The sequence below is a fragment of the Mus caroli genome, chromosome 1, assembly GCF_900094665.2.
Source record: "Mus caroli chromosome 1, CAROLI_EIJ_v1.1, whole genome shotgun sequence".
NCBI lineage: Eukaryota > Metazoa > Chordata > Mammalia > Rodentia > Muridae > Mus > Mus caroli.
In genome coordinates this window covers 53,215,761-53,226,999 of record NC_034570.1, presented here as the reverse complement: position 1 = coordinate 53,226,999, position 11,239 = coordinate 53,215,761, and the positions used below count along the sequence as shown (strand labels likewise).

General features: G+C 43.0%; 1 long non-coding RNA gene across 1 annotated transcript in view; it reads right to left on the bottom strand.

Moving 5' to 3' along the window:
• LOC110304958 overlaps nucleotides 1-946 on the bottom strand; it is a 3,344-nt gene extending 2,398 nt beyond the window's left edge. The window contains exon 1 of the long non-coding RNA XR_002379120.2: nucleotides 915-946. This is a non-coding gene — a long non-coding RNA (uncharacterized LOC110304958). The remainder of the gene's footprint in view (nucleotides 1-914) is intronic.
• Nucleotides 947-11,239: the final 10,293 nt, after the last annotated feature.

Sequence of the window (11,239 nt, the reverse complement as noted above, 5' to 3'; positions counted from 1 at the left end):
TTTTGGGATAGCATTGAAAATGTAAACGAGGAAAATACCTAATAAAAAAATAAATTAAAAAAAATTACCAATTACTGCTGTCAGTTATGTTCCTTGATGTTCATTATGTCTCTGCTAATTCTGACAATGAGAAAGAAGTCCTGATACACACACACACACACACACACACACACATTAATTCATTTATTCATGTATCCATTTGTTTGTTTGTTTAAGAATTGGTTTCACTATGTAGCCCTGCCTGACCTGGACTCACTATGTGGACCAGGTTGACTTTACCTGTCTCTGCCTCCCAAGGGATTAAAGGTCTATGCCACCATTCCCAGTCCTACCTTGAGATTTTTAAGAACAAAACCAAATTCCCGTAGAACTCAAGTAATTGCTTTTCACCTCTTCTCTGAGGGTGGTTAAAGGTGTTCTTTAAAACGTTTTGGTTTAGGTGCAATGTACCAGTGCTAAAAACATTCTTTTTTTTTTTTTTAAATCCCGATACCAATGTCCCTACAATTGGTGCTTTTGTGTTTTCTTCTTTTTTCAAAGTAGCGTAGGACAGGTGAAAGGGAAAGCCTGCATAATCATTCCTCAGAGGTAAGAAAAGCAAATGTTTGGAGCACCAAACATGGATGGGGATTTATTTTCCTGGTAATTTGTACTGAAGGTACACATCATAAGGGAAGGCTCCCTAAGGTGCCTAGTTCAATATGTGTGCACAATGAGACTCAGGACTGTTAGCAAAGCTGCACCATCAAATGCAGCCGAATGAGCTGTTTGTGTAGTTGGGGGTGGAGTGTAGGGGAGGGGGACGATAGAAGCCACTCTCAAGTTTCCCACACTAGCCAGCAGGAGACCTCCCATACTCTCCCCTTAGAGAAAGAACCCAGTTTGGCTAAAGTGATAAGTAAGGAGACTCTCACCTCTATGGCTGGCCTGCTGTGGGCCTGGCTGACGTCTGATAGTGTCTAATAACATCCCTTGTTTACATAGGCACCCGTTCCTAGGGCAAAGTTCTCCACTGCCATCAGTTCATTAACCTGCCCCCTGGCTCCCAAAGCCACCACACTTTCTGAGGCTGCAAGGGGGGAGAAGCAGGGAATAAGGAAAATAGTCAGGCTAAGTGTGGAATTCAGGCCTCTAAGCGTCTCGCTTGGGGTGGACACCAGGACCTGCTCCCGGTGACTTGGAGTGGCCTCCTTTCTTTTTTTTTTTTTTTTTTAAAAAATTTTAATTCGGGCTGGTGAGATGGCTCAGTGGGTAAGAGCACCCGACTGCTCTTCCGAAGGTCNGGAGTTCAAATCCCAGCAACCACATGGTGGCTCACAACCATCNGTAANGAGATCTGACTCCCTCTTCTGGAGTGTCTGAAGACAGCTACAGTGTACTTACATATAATAAATAAATAAATCTTAAAAAAAAAAAGAAAAGGAATTAGTTTTTTTAAAAAAATTTAATTCTATTCTTTTCTTTTGAACTTATTATTTTTAATTTTAATTGTGTGTATGTATGTGTCTGCCACAAGTGTGTGTGTGGCTGTAGAGGTCAGAAGAGGACGTTGGAGTCCCTGGAGCTGAAGTTATGAGCCGTTGTGAGCCAGCATGGGTGCTGGGAGCAGAACTCTGGTGCTCTGGAAGGACAGGAAGTGCTCTTAACCCCTGGGCTGTCTCTCTAGCCCCTTGGAGCAGACTCGTTTCCAACAGAGAAACAATTCTGCTCCTTTTCTGGTGTGCCCAGAGATGAAAGACCCTTAGAATTCCAGTTTGGGAGCTAGAAGGATAGTGTCTACAATCTTGTGTTCACACACACATACACACACAGGACCTCACTTGCACTTTCTCTCTGGGGACTGAATCCATATTTGCCATCAGATTTTCTCCTCTTTTTCTCTCTCCCCTCTCCCCCCTCCTCCCCCTCTTCTCTTTTTCCTTCTCCCTCCCCACTCCTTTTCTTTTATCTTTTTGGTTTTTCAAGTTAGGGTTTCTCTGTGTGACCCTGGCTGTCTTGGAACTCACTCTGTAGATCAGGCTGTCCTGGAACTCATGAGATCCGCCTGCCTCTGCCTCCTGAGTGCTGGGATTACAGGTGTGTGCCACCACCACCCTGCCATCAGATTTCCAGAAGCATCTGTAATTTCTGGCAAGGAACCCCTGAGGTTTTTGTCTTTGTATTTTTTTCCCTTTGGCTCTGGTGAGGGACTGTAGCCAGGCAGTCTGTAGCTCACTCACGGTTCCCACACTATGAGTTGACAATCTGCTTGGCTCTAGTCTAGTTAGGAGGTTGAAGAGTGGGAGAGAAATTGATTTTGGTTGATAGTTTATAGATACTATTTCTAGGAGTTAATATTGATTTAGTTCTAAATCATTTACCTCAGGCAATCGTGATATTCCCTTATTTTTAAAAGCATTTCTCTGAGAAGCATTTGCTGAGTTCGTTGCTTCCCTGGGGCTGCTGTAGCAAAGGCTCAAAAAGGTTAAAGGTCACAGCAAGGGGAGGCTACATCAAGATATCAACAAGACCAAGCTCTCTTGGGAAACCAGCTCCCTACCGTCCTCTCAGCTGCTGGTGATGCCCCATCCTATGACTGTCACCACACAGGTCTCTGCAGCTTTCTTCTCTGCTTCTTGGAAGGCTGACACACTGGATAGGTCTGCTGTAGAAAGAATTTAATCCCAATCCAGGGTTTCTACCACCTTTGAGAATCCCGTTCGCTGATCAATCTCCTCCTCCTCACCCTCTCCCTCCCCTCGTGGTCTACCCCCAGGCCAGGAACACCAAGACTGCTGCTTGGTGTGTTGTTTGGTTCGGTTTGGGGGGTGCTGCTGTGTCTTAATTTACACCATGAACCCCACAATCATGTGCACCAAATCAGCACATATTTTTGCCCTAGTCCCGAACCCCGCGTGGCTTGGGGGGAAACCAACTTTGTTAAGAAGCCAATTCTCCCTACCTTCATAGTCTTAAAGGGACAATGTGTGTTTTTCATTTGGGAATCTGAAATTAATTTTTTTTTAAAGTGAGTTTTTGCCAGCCTTTAAGGCACCGATGTGTTATAGAAATTATTTAATCTCAATTTGGGGTTTCTACCCCGCCTTTGATCATTCAGTTACTGGATAAAAGACAAACAACTTTTATTATTTACAATAAGCCTTAAACAGCACAAGAGCTAGGCAGCTGCCTACCATCTATGCTATTAGAATCTACTTTTCTATTAATAACTCCAAGTTATTACTATGTTTCATCTGGGCTGCTCTTAATTCTGATTGGCCAGCTCTCAGGGCCATGCTTTTTTGACTCCTAACTTATGGTGTCTTTCTCTTCTAATAATAAACAACATGCCCTATAAACAATTAAGAAATTATTATGAAAATTATGAAGTAAAAGTTACATTTAGAAATCCGGTCTGGAGCTGGAGAGATGGTTCAGTGGTTAAGAGCACTGACTGCTCTTCCGGAGGTCCTGAGTTCAAATCCCAGCAACCACATGGTGGCTCACAACCATCTGTAATGAGATCAGATGCCTTCTTCTAGTGTGTCTGAAGGCAGCTACAGTGTACTTACATATAATAAATAAATAAATCTTTAAAAAAATCCAGTCTAAAAAAAAAATCCAGTCTGTTTGTATTTGGCAACTCAGGAGAAAATATTCTATTATTTCTCCTATCCTGGTGAGTTCAAGTTCTATATCTAGGTGGATTTCTATCCTAACTTGTATTATGCTACTTAAATTACCTTCTTAGACCTAGAACATCTTTTTAAATCCTAAACAACTTAAGCTTATACTAAGACTATGACTATTTAGTCTTCAACACCATCAGAGGCCCGAGGAGGAAATAAATATTACCTGAGCCCCTCTGTTTCAGGATAATCTTGTTTTAACTAATTGTACCTGCTGCAATCCCTTCTCCAAAAGAGGGGACACTCTATGGCTCTAGGAGGCACACACATTTGGGGACATTATTCAGCTCGGCACAATGAGCATCCCCTGTTTACCGGATACTTTAGAGAGAACAGTCTCTGATTCCGAAGCACCCACAGTGCTTACTGACCTTGTTTGAGGTTTTAAACCCAGACCCTTGTGTTAGAGCTTCATGCATCTAAGGTAATGCAGAAGAGTGGAAACTCAGGCCTTAATTCTGAATTTCCTGTGCACCCACATTTCTACCTATTTCTGGAATCATCAAGGGGAGTGGGGTACATTTAATTGCCTCTCTAAAAATTGCAATAGCTATAAATTCCTTCCATCTATCGGAGTACTCCCTATGGCAGATCAATGTGGCTTGAGCCCCTGGGAAATGGTGAAGCTTCAGAGCTTAGGCAAGACCATGAAGGGCTTTGCTTAGGGTTTTTAACATGGAAGAGACACATGTTCCCTTTGGCATACTGCAGCAGTGAAATGGACAAGGTACCAAAATGAGGCAGGAAGACTAACTTGTTAGGGGCCATTATAATGATCTAAGGGAGAAGTAAGGGTGGGGGAGGGGAACTAGAGTCCAGAGTGGTTAGTTAACTCAATTGAGGGAGAGGGCAGGTTCCTGAGGATAAATTGCAGTTTCTAGATCTTTGAAATCTGTACCTCCAGCTGCTAGATCCCACCTATGCTGGAAGACATTGGGAACCTGAAGGCCTTTAAGGGCAGCAACCAGCAAGCCAGGATCTGACAAGTTCCAATCAAACAGAGATACTTGGTTCTCCCTTGCTACCTACCTCGCCCTCAGGGTTTGCAGAGATGGCTGCAACTGGCATCTGTCCTCTCTTAGAGCTTGGCCTTATTTTACTTTCCCAGCAGGTAAACGAGGGAAGAAAGGATATGAAACACCAACTTCTTACCTAGGTTGCGCATCTCAGGCTATGACGCAGAAAAATCAGTTGAGCTGCGGGGTATTCTCGTTTCTCTTGATCATAGTTACCGCTAGAAACTCAAAAATTGAGCTGAAGGTATTTTCCCAAGCTGAGACAATAAATGATAATGTCTTACACACACACACACACACACACACACACACACATTTGCGCACATTTTTTTTACTCTACCCTCTACCCAGTCAACTTTCTCATTTTTCTTTTCACTCTCTCATCTTTTCACTCTCTCGACTCTCTCATCTTCAAGAGGGATTCTGGAGCCTGAACAATGGGGCAATGTTGCAGAGCACACAGAGTGCACCATCCTGACTCTGTGGCGCCCTTCTGGAACCACTATGCCTAGCACTCCCTGGGAGGCACTTACCCAGTTTCCCTGCAGCCCGTTTATGTCAGAACACAAGGAGATGGAAACTAAACTCCAAACTTCAGCTCCACCTGCGAATTAGCCCCCAATAGCGGCTGTAATCCCCCTATGACATGGAATGAGGTCTGTAGACCCCAGTCATAGAAAAGCAGGGTCTAATTCCCTTTCAGCAAGAAACACGTGATATGAAATAACTGCTTAATGAAGCCCCACTGCTTGAGTTAACCACACTTTTAATGATACTTCAAAGAAATGAGCCATTTATGGAGACCAATAATTTGCTAGTCATGGCTTGATTTAAAAAAAAAAAATCAGGGAGAGAGATGGAGGATGGCGTGGAAATCAAGAGATCTTGGGCTCTTGGTGCCTCAACCTTTTCTCTTTACAGTGATGGCAGTGCATTTGTTTGAGAGACTGCCGAGAGACAATGAGATAAAATGTATAGTCACCATGCTCGTGACTGTTGTCATTTCTTGTAACTCTGGGGTACCGGAAATGAAAGTAGTGAGTGTCAATACATTGACATTCAGTTTGATGTCAAAAGAATGACTGGAAAAGGGGTCGTGGGTCAGGAGAGGTGTGCTCGGTGGTTCTCTCACTGTTCTGCCCTCTGGCATCCTCCTTTGTGGCTTTTCTCTTTCTCTTATTTATTTTCATTTATTTCTGTGGGACTTGAGGTTTCTCTCAAGCTAGGCAAGCACTCTACCTCTGAGTTCTATCTCCACCATTCTCTTTAAACTCCCTTTGGAACAGGGTCTCACTAAGTTACCCAGAATGGTCTAGAACTCATCTGTAGCCCAGGCTAGCCTTGAATTTGTTATCTGTCTCTTCAGCCTCTTGAGTAGGAATTACAGGCCTGTGCCACCAGGCCCAACCTCTCTTCTTTAAACACCCCAATCCCCTTATTTCCCCCCCCAAATTCTCAGCCTTTTTCCCTTTCACCTCCTCACTTTCTCTTCTTCAATATATATCCTTCCTTCCTTCCTGCCTTCCTTCCTTCCTTCCTTCCTTCCTTCCTTCCTTCCTTCCTTCCTTCCTTCCTTCCCTCCCTCCCTCCCTCCCTCCCTCCTTCCTTCCTTCCTTCCTTCCTTCCTTCCTTCCTTCCTTCCTTCCTTCCTTCCTTTTCTGAAACCTGGTATCACCATGCAGCCCTGTCTGGCCTCAAACTCACAGAGATCCACTTGCCTCTGCCTTCTGAGTACAGACATTCAAGGTGTGTTCTTTTTATTGGTTCAGCAAATATCTAAAAAACATCTCCAGGTTAAAGAAAGGAATGGGGAAAGGGAGGCTGACTCTGTTCTAAGCTTTTTTTTGAAGGCTGAGTCCATGCAAGTACTCAAGTCTTTTTATTCAGAGTTACTCAAACCTGATGTTCTGAGTAGCAGAAATCATGTTTTTTAACATAAAAATAATGGAAGGCCATCTAAGCGTTACTCCAGTTGGCTATCAGATATGCCTTGTTTGTTCTGTCACTCCAGCTGCTCAGAGTCCGTTAACTCTGAGAGATAAGCAGAGAGCAGTTTTAATACCTAACAGGGTGGTTTGCTGATGAAGGGACTCCATTATCGGAAATACACTTTTTTTTTAACAACTTGTAGACCAAAATCCACTTAGTGAATGGAGGAATTGTTGCCTTCCTTGGAGATGAAGGACCAATTTGAATTTCCTCACTGTTTTGACTAAGTCTTTCAGCAAAATAGGTTCCCACTTCAATTAAAACAAGAACCCACTTCTGTTGAGAGGGCTCTCTAAGTAGATCTGGAATGAAGAACTCAAGGGTTTAGTATTTATCGACCGCTTACTCTTCCTCCTCCTGTCCCCCCTCTTCTTCCTCCTCTTCCAGACACTTGTGCAGACAGAAAATGTTGGGAGAAGGGTTGGTCTGAAACATTTATTCTCCTTTTCTGGGGGCTCTTAACTTTATCAAGTCATGTGACTGACTTTTGGAGAGCTCTTCAAGGACTGGTAACTGTATGCTATGCTAGAGGTGGGGGTGGGGTGAGTGGGTGGGCCGGTATAGTGTTCACTGACATCCCAGGACAGTATGCTACTTACTAGCCTGTTTGTTTAGAAGTCTGTACTGCAAATAGGGACAAATACAGTAACAAGCTATCCTCGCAAGGAATTATTTTCTGCTAACAGCTAAGTAGTCTCTGCCACATACCAAGAACAAAACCTTTTATTCTACCCCGGACTTGGATTTCAGGGAGAGTCTAGACTTTCTAAGCTATTTAAGCTCCCTTAGGCATGAATGAACTAAGACTGAATGCGAAGGGCCAGAGAGATAGCCCAGTGGGTAAAGGCATTTGTCACCAAGTCTGACTCCTAAGTGCTAGAAGAAGGGAACCAACTCCAGCAAGTTGTCTCTGACCTCTTCCCATGGACTGTGGCACATGTACACACACACACACACACACACACACACACACACAACAAATACATAAGTAAAGTAACAATAAAGAACAGATGCGAGCTCACCCCAGTCTTTAACCAGCAGGTGTTTACTTGTGGTCAGGAAAAGCTTTTGGATTATCTGCCAGCCTCTGCTATGTCCTCTATGACTGGAATGTTCCTTCTATTGGAAATCTAGCGACCTTGCTGGAAAACCCTGCAGGCCTGCCAAGGCACAGGGAGAAGAGAGCTCATAGACTTCAGATGCAAATTTGGTTGTTGGAATTAAGCTCAAGATGCCTGGGACCCCTGATGACAAGGAAGCAAAACCTGCCAGGGGTACCATGTTTCAGAGCTTGAGGCTGTGGCCTCTTGTGGGTCTCAGTATGAGTACTGAGGGGCCCCAAGGCTTGCTTCTTTTTGTTTGTTTGGTTTTGGTTTTTTTTTTTTTTTTTTTTTTTTGAGACAGGGTTTCTCTGTATAGCCCTGGCTGTCCTAGAACTCACTTTGTAGACCAGGCTGGCCTCGAACTCAGAAATCCACCTGCCTCTGCGGCCCGAGTGCTGGGATTAAAGGTGTGCGCCACCATGTCCGGTCACCAAGGCCTGTTTCTTTGACTCAAGCACCTGGTGATGTCATTTTTGCGATTATTCTTAGTATTTATTCTTTTTATCTATTTACTGTTCCTTTTCTTCCTTCCTTGATGAAACTGGTGTTTGGTGACCTGGTAAGATCTAATAGGAGCTCACTTGGTATCCAGAAATTAGATGTTACCAATAATATTAGAGTGAAGGCTGCTCATGAATTCAAGAGAAATGTGTGTTACAGTCACTTGCTCTAGGTGGAAATGAAAGTAACCTAGAGCCACAGTCAGAGATGAGGAAATCTGCAGCTGTTCCCCCAGTCTTAGTCTCAATTCTGTATAATAAAAATAGGGTATTTTTATCATAAAATCGAGGATGGAATAACGTACAGATATCTCCCAGAAAGTTAGCAATGGATTCCTTGGGTTTAGAAACAATGGTGGCAGCCCCCTAGGAATTCTCCATGCAGGTTAAGTGAGGATGTTTTTGTAGACAGATAGATGGGGTCTAAAAATTATAAAGACTGCAGGGTCAGCAGTATGAGCTCATGTTTGCCCTTTTATGAAACTGTATTTTCTCACGTATGTCTGAAAGATACTGACTTTGTAACCGCAATTCTGCTGCCTCCAACCTCACCGGAGACTGGTGGTTGGGAAATATTAAAAAATTGTGCTTGCTGTAAAATGTTTATGTCTGAGATTGTATAGTTCCTTTTTTTCTATTCTAAATCTGTATTGCTCTATATCACAAGAAAATGTTGGCACAGGAAAATAGAGAAGCATTACCCACCCCCCCACACACCCCCCATGAACTTTGTAATCCAATTTCCTTGTATGATTTCAATAAAAGACTGGGCCTGAGTCAAGTCTACGTGAGCATCCTAACTCCCGAGTTCAAGGGCTCGCATGCCAAAACCTGTCAGAATTGTATCTCAGTTGTGTATTTTCTTATTCACCTACCAGGTATCCCTAGTCCTTGACGACCCCCGACTCTTGTCGAGGCTGGACCCTGTCAGCTCCAAGAAAGGGGTAGTGTTGGACAGGGCCTGTAGCTCAGTTGTAAGAGTGTCTGCCAAGCATGCATGAAGCCCTGGGTTCAACCTCACCACCACATGATCTGGGCATGGGGGAGCATGCCTCTAATCTTAGCACTTAGAAGGTAGAGGCAGGAAAATCAGGAGTTCAAGTTGCTCAGCCACATAGCAAGCTGGAGAATAGCCTGTGATATGTGAGACCCTGACCCCACCCCCACCCCGGGGAAAAGAAAGAAGAAGAAGAAGAAGAAGAAGAAGAAGAAGAAGAAGAAGAAGAAGAAGAAGAAGAAGAAGAAGAAGAAGAAGAAGAAGAAAAACAAGGCAATGCCTATTTACTTCTTGGAAGATGCTTTGTATTTATTATTGAAAACTCACGTATATTTGTATTTTTATTTTAATTTAGTTAGAGTGTCACTGTGTAGCCTTGGCTCGCCTAGAATTTACTATGTAGACCAGGCTGGTCTCAAACTCACTAAGGATTAAAGATATCACACACATGCACGCACGCACACACACACACACACACAGAGGAATGTTGCTTCCAGAATCCATCCTTTCTGGAAGAATTTAACTTTGTTTTCCCCTCCCCACCAAAGATTTCCTGTTTATAAAAGAGACCTTTAATGAGGTGTGCACTGAAAAAGTCCCCTCTCTATCCTTGAGGCACAGCAAGCCCTGGGCCTCAGTTGTTCTTTCTGTAGCTGAAATGATGCAGGGTGTTTAAGCCAAGCAGTGTGCATGGCTCTCTCTTCAGTGCCTGTCCAGTTTAATGCTCAGTACACTTGGGAAAGTTTACACGGGAAGCCTGTTAAATGAGAATTATAATGATTTCTATCTCCTAGCGTATGGACCAAATGAGTCCATGCAAGTGATTAGCACACAGCTGACATAGTTTATGATGTTTACGTCGTCCTATGCTCAAGAAATGAAGGCAGGTCATCTTCACAGCCAGATCCTGTCCGAAAAAAATGAAAACAAATTGATAATAAAAATCAATTAAAATCACTTATGAAATGATAGCTGTCAGTAGCACAATTGTACCATGATGACACTGAAATTATATATGTGGCAGTAACAGTGTAAGCAAGCATTTCTGTGACTCCTGGCCTTGGCCTCCAGGAGGGGGATTTCCATGGAGCTGTGTTGGTTTTGTCTGTGTTCCCACTCATTGACTCACCAGTGGGGAGGGAGGCAGCCTGTGCTGGTCAGCAAGAAGCCAGAACTTTCCCACCGAATCTTTGTCCCACTGTTTAGAGCCCACCCTCTCCTTCAGGGCTGGAATGAGGAAGCAAGAAACCACCACAACAGAGGAGTCCTCCTAGGAAAGTGTATATATATATATATATATATATATATATATATATATATATATATGTATATATATATACACACTTTATATTTACTTATATAAAAGCCATACTTAATTAGTTACATTTTATGTTATTAAATATAAACTTGTATTTATAAATATAAAAATTTCTATTTTAACATTACATTTTATTATATATATTTTATACATTTAACTACATATAATTTAAAAAAATATATATATACCTAATTAAAATATAATTACATCATTTTCCCTTTTCTCTTTCTTCCTTCTAACCACTCCCATGTGTCCTCTTTGCTCCCTCTTAAATTCATTATATATATATATGTCTATAATGGATATAAGATGAATATTTAGAATGTAGTTAAAATTTATGCTTAGTGAAGCAGCTGTAGTAGGCTCTCCTCTAAGATCCATGACCTCCCCAGCCCTGGGTAGTCAATTCAGCTCCTAGTAGCACGCAAGATTCCCCTTTTGTCAGTGGTCCTTAGCCCAATTAGAGAGCTGTTGTTGACTGCCAGGACCTGCGTCTCTACTGTCTGCACCATGCTTGTCACTGTGGTTCCTAGCTGGGGAGGACTGCTGCTTGTTTCTCCCCCTTGGCAGCTTGCATACTCCTTCCAGTCCCCTGAAAGCGCATCCTCATGGAGGAGGCTTTCAGAGCAGATCTAGCTCAGGTTTTCT